General features: G+C 34.1%; 1 long non-coding RNA gene across 1 annotated transcript; it reads right to left on the bottom strand.

Moving 5' to 3' along the window:
- Nucleotides 1-9,024: 9,024 nt before the first annotated feature.
- On the bottom strand, nt 9,025-10,003 carry LOC136802145 (uncharacterized). The gene is made up of 3 exons (XR_010845968.1): nt 9,746-10,003; nt 9,278-9,383; nt 9,025-9,090 (listed from the first exon to the last, which is right to left on the bottom strand). It is a non-coding gene; the product is annotated as an uncharacterized lncRNA (long non-coding RNA).
- Between the last annotated feature and the right edge of the window lie 1,021 nt (nt 10,004-11,024).

Raw genomic sequence — 11,024 nt, 5'->3', positions numbered from 1 at the left:
TCACCCTTACGCACCTTCTAAAATAGAAAATCAATAGGAAAAGCTTCGAAAAAAAATAAAAAATTGTTTCAAGATATTTTTAATTTTTTTTTTAATCCAATAGGACATGGCACACTGGTGTCAACACCAGAAAATTAATAATTTTAGATTTCTGTTTATGTCTGCTGCAGGCAAATTTGAAGGAGGATGAAGTAGGTTTTTTACACATACAGTAAGCACTCATTTATGTTTTGAAATTCATATTTGCAAAATAAAAAATATACAATTGAACATATACAATTCATTTACAACTTTGGTTAAATTAATTTAGAATAATAGAATTTTTTATATCTTCACATATGAACAAAATAAATATACACTAATTATACAATCATAGTATAGCACAATATACAACTGGGGTTTGGGTTTTCCATTTTGATTACTTTCATTCACTTAGGAAAACCAGACTTTCAAACCATATAGGGCTTCCATAAAGAGAATAAAGATTTTATAAATTTGTCACTTTTGATTGAGAGAGACTTTAGAAAAAATCTCAAATTTAAGAGAAAAACTAAGATCACCGAAAACCCAGCTTCAGCTGTCCTAATAAAAAAACTATTTATTTAGTTTTCCTGTACCACCCTTCTTGAAAGGTGCACGCTTTAAATGCTTTCCGATGGCAGACTTAATCTTCTGATCTGTTGCATCCGCCGTCTTTGGGAATGCCGCGAGGACTGCATCTATGAGAAATAGATAATTATTAAAACTTTTCATGCACTATCATATTAAAAAGACGGATTTTAACTTGATCTGAAAACCCGGGGAGGGGGGGGCACTAATGTGATCTGGCCTATGTCATGTGCCGGGCTTAAGGGTGGGGTTTTTCAGCATCCCAAAATGCACTGTAAGGGTGTGTTTCTGTGAGATAGCACTGCAAGGGTCGAATTTTAAAACAAATTCAAAATAATTGATAAAAAGAAAGGTTTTTACTTCTTGTTTGTTTGAAAATGGCCTTACATACGGTGTAGGTCACTAATTTGATGACTAACCTTAGAAAGTGATTCGATGAGAGGATTCAATATGCCTGATGCAGGGGTATCATATCTACTCATTTTTATTTATTTTTATCAGCTCGATATGCTTTAGCCTTTAGTAAATCTTTAATAAAGTTTATCTCATTCTCACAATGCTTTGATTTCCAGGAAATTCATCAATCCTCTGCGAAAGAAGTGTTTTGATAAAACCCATATCAGTTTATATAACTTGAAACCAAAGAGACATGAAAAATGTACCTGTTATTGCTGAACATAATTTTGTGTCCTTGAACGCTCTCTTGTTATTACGCCCATCCAAATTCCACTCGCTTTGGAATCGTATCGTCATAATTCTAAAAATAAGGTTTGGAAGTAGTAGAATCTTTTTAAAGTTCATAACCTCATTTTTGCAATCAAATTCTTAATTACTTCTAAGGGATTGGATTAAAAAGCAATTTGTAAAGTTAATTCTTTGTTAAAAGTGTAAAGGAACCTGAAACATAACTTTTATGCTCAAATACCAAAATCAATATATTGACGATGGTCAGAGCCCTTAAACGATGGAAAATGTGACGGATTGGGTGAAAAGAAGAAAAATTGCATAACTTCGTAAATATATCTGACTTCATTATAGTGGTGAGTATCCTGGATACCATGACCAAGAAACATTACTGGATATAGAAAATAGAACCGTCCATAATGGTAAAAGTTACCTGTCAAGTGTGATGTTGACCATGTCAACGTAGTTAGACCCTCCCAGCCTCTTGATATTCTTGACCTATTGAGAAAAGAAATCACTGTTTTAGAAAATTGCTTGGAGGTTATGAATTGAAAATGCAAACGTGACATGCAATTATAAAAAATAAAGAGTTGTCATGGTACGGTAGAGAAAAAAGGGCTCTGCTAGGTAAAGCATAACAAACAATTAGGGTGTAATAGTTGTACTGTATGTGGCAAAAATATTCTTTTCCCAACAGTTTCTTCCTTGATTTTATGGGCAGGAATAGAAAAGTTTTTCTTTAAGTGAAAATTGTCTACAGAAAAAAATATAATTCGGTATCGGAATTAGCGCAATATTTTTGGGGAATATCAGAAATCAGGTCAAAAATGCTCGGAATTTCGGATATCAGAAACCCCGTATACCCCCCATAATATAGCAAGAGAAGAGAAGCCACTCCCCACGACTGAATTACGACTATACTAAGGTTGTTAAGAATTTAGAAGGTAGGGGTCATCCATATAGTACGTACGCAGTGAAGGGGGGAGAGGGGGTTTAGCAAAAGCGTACATCTATTGTTTAAATGACATCATTTCTATTGTTCTCTGCGTACAAGGGGGGAAGGGGTATCAAATTTTTGGAAAATCTTTGCGTACGTACTATATGGACGGCCCCGTATTTGAAATGCAAATATACCGTAAAACCACTCTACTTTACCAAAAAAAGCTCAACTTTACAATCGCAATGATTGTAATGTTCCTGGGGGTCAATTACATCATAATTTCGAAAATAAGCAAATCTTTGCGATTGTAAACTTAAACCTTTTCTATGGTGAAGCTGAGCGGGTTTACGGTACCAACTAGATGAAACCCGTAGTCAAAAAGGCCGGTTTTAAGTTTTAAGTTTTCCCTGCCTATCAAATGCCCTTTGAAGAGCATAGCTGGGTTAAGTTTCGATGGAATCTGAAAATATTACTACTTGAACTAGTATTTTGTAGAATTTGGTGGCACCAATGACTACTTATCGCATATACTGGTACTCTTTACACAAAGCGGGAATACTTAACATTGCTTAAAATGAAAATACTTACAAATTCATTTCTTGTTGAATCATCCATCAGGGCGTGTTCAACGGATTCAAAATCGTTTTCATCCTCAATGGATGGGATCGTTGAATCGCGCGCAGCTGACTGATCACGAAATTTTAGCAGCTCGTGGATCTTGACAAGCATTTCCATCAATTTATGTTGACGCCCCTTGACACCTTCAACATTATCTAATTGAAAAAAAACAAGATTTTAGATCAGATGTTTTTTTAATGACTATAAGCAAAAACAAAACTATCGAAGTTTTACTCTCAGAAAGAAATCACACACACACACACACACACACACGCACGCTTCTCTTTCACACAACACTTTTTGACATCGATCACGGTTTCAATGATTAACAGTTAAAAATGTATCTCAAAAGAAATTGGCAGCTCGTACATTTTGGTTAATTACTCTTGAAGGAAAAAAATACATATTGAAACGTAATAGCTCGTTTAAAAGATTATTCTGAGCAGAGGAATTTATATTTTTCTGAAGCTTTAAACTTCGCTGATTTCAAAATAAATCATTTTTGGCAAATCTTCATTATTTTCTTCTCAATTTTTCATCTTCATTTTCGAAATTTTTTCAATATTAAAGTCAGCCACTCAGAATTATTTTTTCAATAAGGTATTACTTTAAATCATAATTTTAGTAAAGAGTTAACTATAATGAAGGAAATTTACTTTCAAGTGATGTCAATCTGTCACTAAGTTTGCGACTGACATTCATGTCGAATCCATCATCATCGCTGAAAACTTGCGTATCTTCTAATTTTGAATCGTTGGGTGTGAAAACTGGTGACGGCTTCGGCGAACAAAAATCATTTTCATCATCGTCCTCGTCCCCATCGTCAAAATCTTTCAGTCGTTTCAATTTTCGGGCCCTATTAAAGGTAAGTATTGAGGAAGTGAAAATAAAATGATATACTTCTTCAAGTTACAATGACATATGTATCGAAATAAGTTGGAAAGATAAGAACAAATTTGAAAGAAATGGAGCTGCTTTGGTTAAGTAAAGTATACTGTAATGCCAAATTCGAAGTCCCTCATGGATTGCAAAATTGATATGAAAAATCCGACAATATTCCGTCATAATTTTATTTCTTTGAATTATATAACAGCGCTTTCTACAAAAAAAACAAAGGAGATGGATGGATGTCCAGTCGTTTATATATGTTCATGGAGAAAATTAATAAAAACAAAACACTTACTTCATATTTTTGTAAGCTGACGCGGAACACGCACCATTTAATACTGGAGATGTTATATCAGCAAGCCTAAGAAATCAAGTTTTTGATTGAAATCACTTCCAAAAATGTAAAATTTCGATTTATATTTCGAAATTCAAGTTATGAGCATTGGTCTGGTAATGTCACCCAAATAGGTGAAAATCAGTTCTCAAGGTCAGTTTGACATTTGGATCGTAGTTTGATAAGGGGCCTTAACCTCTCTTTAGTTATTCCTGTTGGAAATCAAATGGAAGAAATGCACTCGAAAACAATCACGACCTTAAAGGTTTTTTTATTAGGGATAGGATAGGGTTTTCGACTTTACAAAAATGATATAGTTAGTAGATTTGATTTTATTTAAAAAAAAGAAAAGTTGTAACATTTTATTTTTACTTGTACATATTTTTAGTAGATATACCGAGATTTTTGGTGATTAAAGAGACATAAATAAAAAATAAATAAATCAACATAAAAGGGGTTGCGGAACGAGCGTTCTGTTTTCGCAAAGCGAAGAAATCTCAAAATGTACTAATATTAATTACTGCAGAATTACAAAAAAAAGAAAAACTAATATTACAATTCACGTTGAATTTATTGCCAGTGAGAATGTTTGAAAAATTTTAAATGTATGAAGACAGAGGTGTTCCAAAAGCACCTGGGGGTATTTGAAAAGTCATTTGTACTCGATTTTGTGATACTTTTATAAGAGCTTTAAAAAATCTTGCTGATCAAAATTACAAAAATATCTGCTCAATACAACTTTCCTCAGGGTACACTTACAGTAAAATAACAAAAAATAATATCAAAAATAAAAACTAATTAACTCTAAAAATTAGCATCATAGCTCATATTGAGAGCATTTTATACAAGGCTTTTGAACTAAAAATAATTTGATGTGTCTTAAAAAAAGCATCATGTAGTCTTTCTTTTGATTGTTTTGCTGTTGTAGTTTTTGAATATTCAAGGTGAAATCGTGATCAAGAAAATAGAGCTATTGATAAGTAGGATATCCTAACTAACAGTAAAAAGTGGATTCCATTTTCACCAAAATACCGTCAACTGCTCTAACTTGGGACTATCTGACAAAACATGGGACGGCAATTCGGCCACCATTTCACCGAACCTCCAAAGTCATTTGATTTGTTTTGATTTGACTTAATGAACGGCGTATTAAAAAATACACAAAAACAAATTTGTTGTCAAAGAGATTTAACAGTAAGTGAAAATACAGACCAGATATCAACCAGTCCCATGTTTCGACCAATCGTCCCAAGTCAGAGCAGTTGACGGTATCAATAGTTTATACTGTAATTCAGTACATTTTCTAGTTTTCATACATTCATCCAATTCATGCAATCGAAAAAACAAATCTTGCAATGACTTTTACCCATCTTTTGTATATAAACCTCTTGAAACATTATTAGATTGTAGTAAGGCAGCAATCATTGCATTCAAACATTCACAATTTACCCCTTTCTTGTGTTGCATTATACGTACATTATTGTATATCGAAATTGTATATATTGGACGAGGATCGAGAAAAAAATACAATTATATGCTACAAATTTCCAACATGTTTCGGCCAGAGCAGTTTTCAAGGTATCGAATTGTATTTTATCGAATCTGGATGATGGGAATCGTGTAATGTGCTTGATCTCAAACCACAACAAAGTCCTTATAATTTTATGTAGAATAATTAAAAACTCCTGAAAATATTGTGTCTGTTCTTCACATCGTACCTCCACGCCTCAACGAATATTACTGACCTGAATCACCCAATATTCAATGTTCTTTGTAAAAGCGTTCCTCAAATTGTTAAACAACGGCAACGTGACAAAAAATCATTGTTTGGCAACAATCAGTCAGGCACATCCTGGCAAATGAACGGGGGGAGCATTTGCATGGGGTATTCGTCACCCAGTGTAAATGAGATAGGAAGTCTCAGGCTAAAAGCGTGAAAATGAATAAAAATGAACTTCAAACTGAAAAAGGGAAAAAAGGAAGAAAACTGGGAACTTTATTTTTTCATTAAAAGTTTCTTCAATCTTCGAAGACAAAATTGACCCATGGAAAAAAAATTTCATCTATGCAGTTCTTTGAAATGAAGCAAAATATTTCCAACCCGGTTCAATTAAACTGGGTATTTGGCGCTATTACGTCACTTTCCTTTTCGACCCCGTTCATTTGCCAATGCAATGGTCGCAAGTGAAAAATACCCCGTTCATTTGCCAGGATGTGCCTGACTGACAATGCCCGCTGAATGTAAAATTTAACGATGACATTTCCAATAAAATTATAAAGTCTATATAACGTTAAAATATTTCGAAATCCAAATGTTGTTTTAAATCTGACTTGACTGCTGTTTGATTTGGTTTGATCAAGTCATAAAAATAGTTTTTTGCTGAGATCAATTGATGTAATAGGAACGGTTACTCCAATCAAATTATCACAAAAAATGTACCATGAAGTTTGAATGTCACAAGGTAAACAACCATCAGACCATTGTGACCATTTATCGAAAATTTCATTCAGCAGTTGACAGCCACCACATCAGCAAGTGGAGGGTAGGGTAAAAAAACCTAGAATGATACTCGAGTAAAATTTCCATTAAGTGTGAACAGCAGCAACGTCATTTTACAAGCAAAGGATGCATCCAGTAGCTTAAAAAATCAGCAGGATTCTGCCTTGACAAAAATCGCCATCTTTGTTTATGTTTCTTAAGTGTGCAAAAGTGAAAGTAGCAGCAACGACACAAAAACAGACATCTCGCACTTGATTGGATATTCAAACTCGATATAATTTTAGATACACTTTTACTTTTTTTTAAAATATGTATGATTTTTAAAAAAAATGACAAAAACAGAACCAAAGTTTTAGTAGAATTAATTTTCAATAAGATTTACGAGGTAAATGCTTCTTTTCGGTGGCTAAACAGGTGCCATTTTTCAATACAGAGCAAAGTCGACATTTATCGTCGGAGGTAGCAGTTTTGGAAACACTTTTTCGAACATATACAAATTTACGCCCCGCGTACGCAGATCTTGCCAAAGGATGCTACACTCCCTATTCGGGCGCTTCGCGCCCTCAAAACGGTCGTTCCGCAAAAATAGTTTTTTCTATCCCAATGGGATACAAAAGAGGACACTATATCTTCCCGTGTGCAGCAGTTTGTATAAAGGGATATTATGATTGATTATTCTTCCTTGAATGTGGAAGATCAAATTTGAGATGTGAGACCGGGTTTGATCACCATGGAAATTTTGGACGACTTTTTATTTTGGTCGCCATAGTAACCAATGACGTCAGTTTCCATGGTAACAGGTGGTTACACCCGGTCTCACCTCTCAAATTTGATCTTCTACAAGTTGCTTCACACGGGAAGCTATTTCACTACATAATGGCCTCTACTATAACAATGGAAATATTTATCCCCACTGAGAAAAATTTTCCACAAGGGGCATTGAGACAGGGGTACAATTTATAACTAATACATTGTAATCCCTTTTCCATTTTATCAAACTCTTTAAGCCCTAATTCTGTTACCGTCCCTATAAAGTTTTTTTAAGTCTGATAAGTCGGAGGTTCACACTGTTGGAATTATGTGAATGCAATGGTTACTCTTATCGACTGTTATAAAACATGTGTCATTCTTATCCAAAATACGATGACAAGACTTAAAATTTAGTAAGCTATCTGAGAAGTTATAAAGGGAGAATACAAACCTTTTCGAAGTAAGCCTTTGTTTTTTTTCGCTGCTGCTGGATACAATCTCTCGTCTGAAAATGATAAAAATAATAATAGAAAAAGCCGGCGAATTATCAACCTTCCATAAAAAAGTATTCAGGGGGGCAATAGACAGTCATAGTAGGTTTCTGAATTAAAAGCTAAGACACTTTTTTTGGACTGAGGGTCAAGTATTCCTAAGAAATTACTAAAATTCAGGTTGATAAATATTTAACGTTTTCTTGACCTTTATACAAACAAAAGAAATGACCTTTTTGAGAGTTAACTATCAAGTCCACATTTGCAGCTAAGATAATATTTGTATAGTAAAATTTCAATTCAAGTCGAACAAAAAACCAAGTCATCTTTGTTACCAAATAGAAAACAACTATATTATAATAAAATTCTGTATAATCCACCCTGGATGGTACTCTTAGAGTAATCTTATCGTTTAGGCAAATATTGGGTGGCTTGTAGGCGCCAAAAAAAAAAGCTAGTTCTAGCTCTGAGCTAATGTGGCCTAGGGCTTTTCCTATATCTAGATGCCAAGGCATGGAGTTGTCACTAGTCGTTCCTTCAAGCAGCCATCTATAGCAAAAGCTCTCTTCTTCCATTGTCACACTTCTCGACTCGTTGAAAAAATAACCACTACCTCTGTTTCTCATACCAATTTGTTGCATAACTTTTCTGCCACAACTCGCCACCCCTGTTTCTCTTTCTAATCTCAACACCCTGATTTGTTACATAACTCTTCTGCCATAACCCACCACCTCTGTTCCTCATACCAATCTCAACACTCTGATTTGTTAAATAACTTTTCTGCCACAACCTACCACCTCTGTTTCTCATACCAATCTCCACACTCTGTTTTGTCACATAACTCTTCTGCCACAACTCATCACCTCTGTTCCTCATACCAATCTCAACACTCTGATTTGTTACATAACTTTTCTGCCACAACCTACCACCTCTGTTTCTCTTACCAATCTCCACACTCTGATTTTTCCTGTATATAAATCTCCTATCTACAACTCTACTAATTACAAGTCTATCTTCTAGGGTCACCTCCTAAAAATAACTCTGCAATTCTTCCAAAAACTGTCCTAATCACAAGCACATATTATGGCAAAATTTGCGTTGCCATGTGCAGCAGAGTATACTGGTGCTGCTCCGCATGGCATATAATAATAAAAAAATATTTGCCCTGATGTTCTTGCAGAAGATAATTCTTATTTAAAAAAGTGTGTACCTATTTGAATCAGGAGTCATTCCACCAGGCAAGGATGTTTGTGTTTTGTTTTCTTCTTGACATGACCTTTGAAATAAAACACACTCCAATATTGAAAAGAATGACCCTGTTTTTCTTATGCGCGTAGCAGTGTACAAATAGCTAGCTTCAATCCATGAAAAGTGATTTAGATATGACTTTTCCCATTCACTTTCCTTTACGACTCTTGTTTTAGTTCAGTTCAGAGAATCAAGAATATGCAAAAAATTCTTACTTTCGCTTAACAGTAACTTTTTGATGAGACAGTGAATTGCCGATTTCCTGATCCGTGTCATCATATTCTGTTCCGCTTTTTACAGCATGACATTCTTCCATTGTACCTAAAATATTCAACAAAAATTGAAATAACGTCTTTGCTCATTTTTTGAAATATTTTTTGTTTTTTGTTTCATTTACGAATAGAAAACTTCAAAGCTTTCAAAAGGTTTCGAACGGAATAAAAAGTCACTTCATCATCATCATCATCATCATCATCATCATCATCATCTTTGGACCGCGGTCGAGATAGTCACTTAAGTCCACTCTTTTCTATACAGTTAATATTTTGAGCTTAATAGATGATCCTGTCATAATGGTGGTTATGCGTATCTGATATGTCTCCCGGCTAACCCAGTGGTTGTTGACTTAAATTTCTTAAATATCCAAAAGGGAAAAAACTGGAAGAAACTAAAAGGTTACTTACGAAATCTTATGAGTTCTTGTTCGATTGGAATCTCTTTCCAGTCTGCCTGGGGATCAGCGAGTTGTCTCGATAGTTTTAATTCGCTGAATTTGTCTTTTGGATAGTATAGATTTTTACCCATAACCCATTTCGAGGGTACCGTCAACAACTTTTTGACTCTATTTTCTGTTAGTTTGACTGAGCTATAATGAGACATCCTAAAAGCAAAAAAAGTAATAAAGTCATTAATTGACGCAAAGTATTTTTATAGTTTTATAATTTTGAAAAACGACCTTAAAGCGCGTTAATCTCTTACGGGAAAGTGTTGTTTTAAGCAAATTAGGCTCTTACATAATTCACTTAGGTAAAAGAATAACAACCATTAGAAAGCTCTCAAAAACGGTATAGAGGACTAATCAAAAAATGGAAAATTTGAATTACGATTTATTAAGGAAATTAACAGGGGGGTCAACATTTTTAATACCAACCCACCACCCCAAAATTGGTATCTATACCAACTTCAAAATCATAATTTTCAGAAAAAGGGGGGACCCACCCCCTTATTTTGGTATCGATACCAACTTGAAAATCATAATTTTCAGAAAAAGAGGGTACCCACCCCCTTAATTTGGTATCGATACCAACATGACTTTTTGAATTTGACAAAATATCATGGGACCCACCCCCTAATTTAGTTCCAATACCAATCAGACAAATTTGAGTTTAAAGCTGTTTAAAGGGGACTCCCCCTCACACAAACAGGGTACTAAGAGAAACTTCAAAAAAAACTCATTTTTGAAATACTCTTTCTTCAACACAACACAAAAAATGTCATGTGCTAAAATAGAAAATGACTGAAAACTGACAATATAATAAAAACAAACCCAATGAAGCTAGCAAAATCAATCTGAATCAATATTATCTGAATATAATTGATGTGCAAAAACTAGGAGAAGCTATTATTTGTACATAATAACAGAACATCTAACAGAAGAGATTCACTCATTACCAAATGCTATCACCAAAAATTTTTTTGCTTCAGGCTTGATCAAAAATAAAACTTGAAAATATCGTCCAAAATAAACAAACTTCAAAGTCATTTATACTTATTACTCATTTACAGTCATCATTATACTCAAAAGCTAAAACAAATCCAATTGAAACCTGTTTAGACTGATATGTACCCCGGGGTATTTTCTAGCTATAAGGCGAGACAAATTTAATTTGTTGTTCTACGGGCTTGACCGACCTTATTTTGCTAAAATCAAAAAAATTATATTATTGAATTTCCACAAAAATA

Source organism: Clytia hemisphaerica, unplaced genomic scaffold (genome assembly GCF_902728285.1).
Source record: "Clytia hemisphaerica strain Z4C2 unplaced genomic scaffold, Clytia hemisphaerica genome assembly, whole genome shotgun sequence".
NCBI classification, from domain to species: domain Eukaryota; kingdom Metazoa; phylum Cnidaria; class Hydrozoa; order Leptothecata; family Clytiidae; genus Clytia; species Clytia hemisphaerica.
The sequence above is the reverse complement of the archived record's forward strand: the minus strand, read 5'-3'. Positions and strand labels throughout refer to the sequence as shown.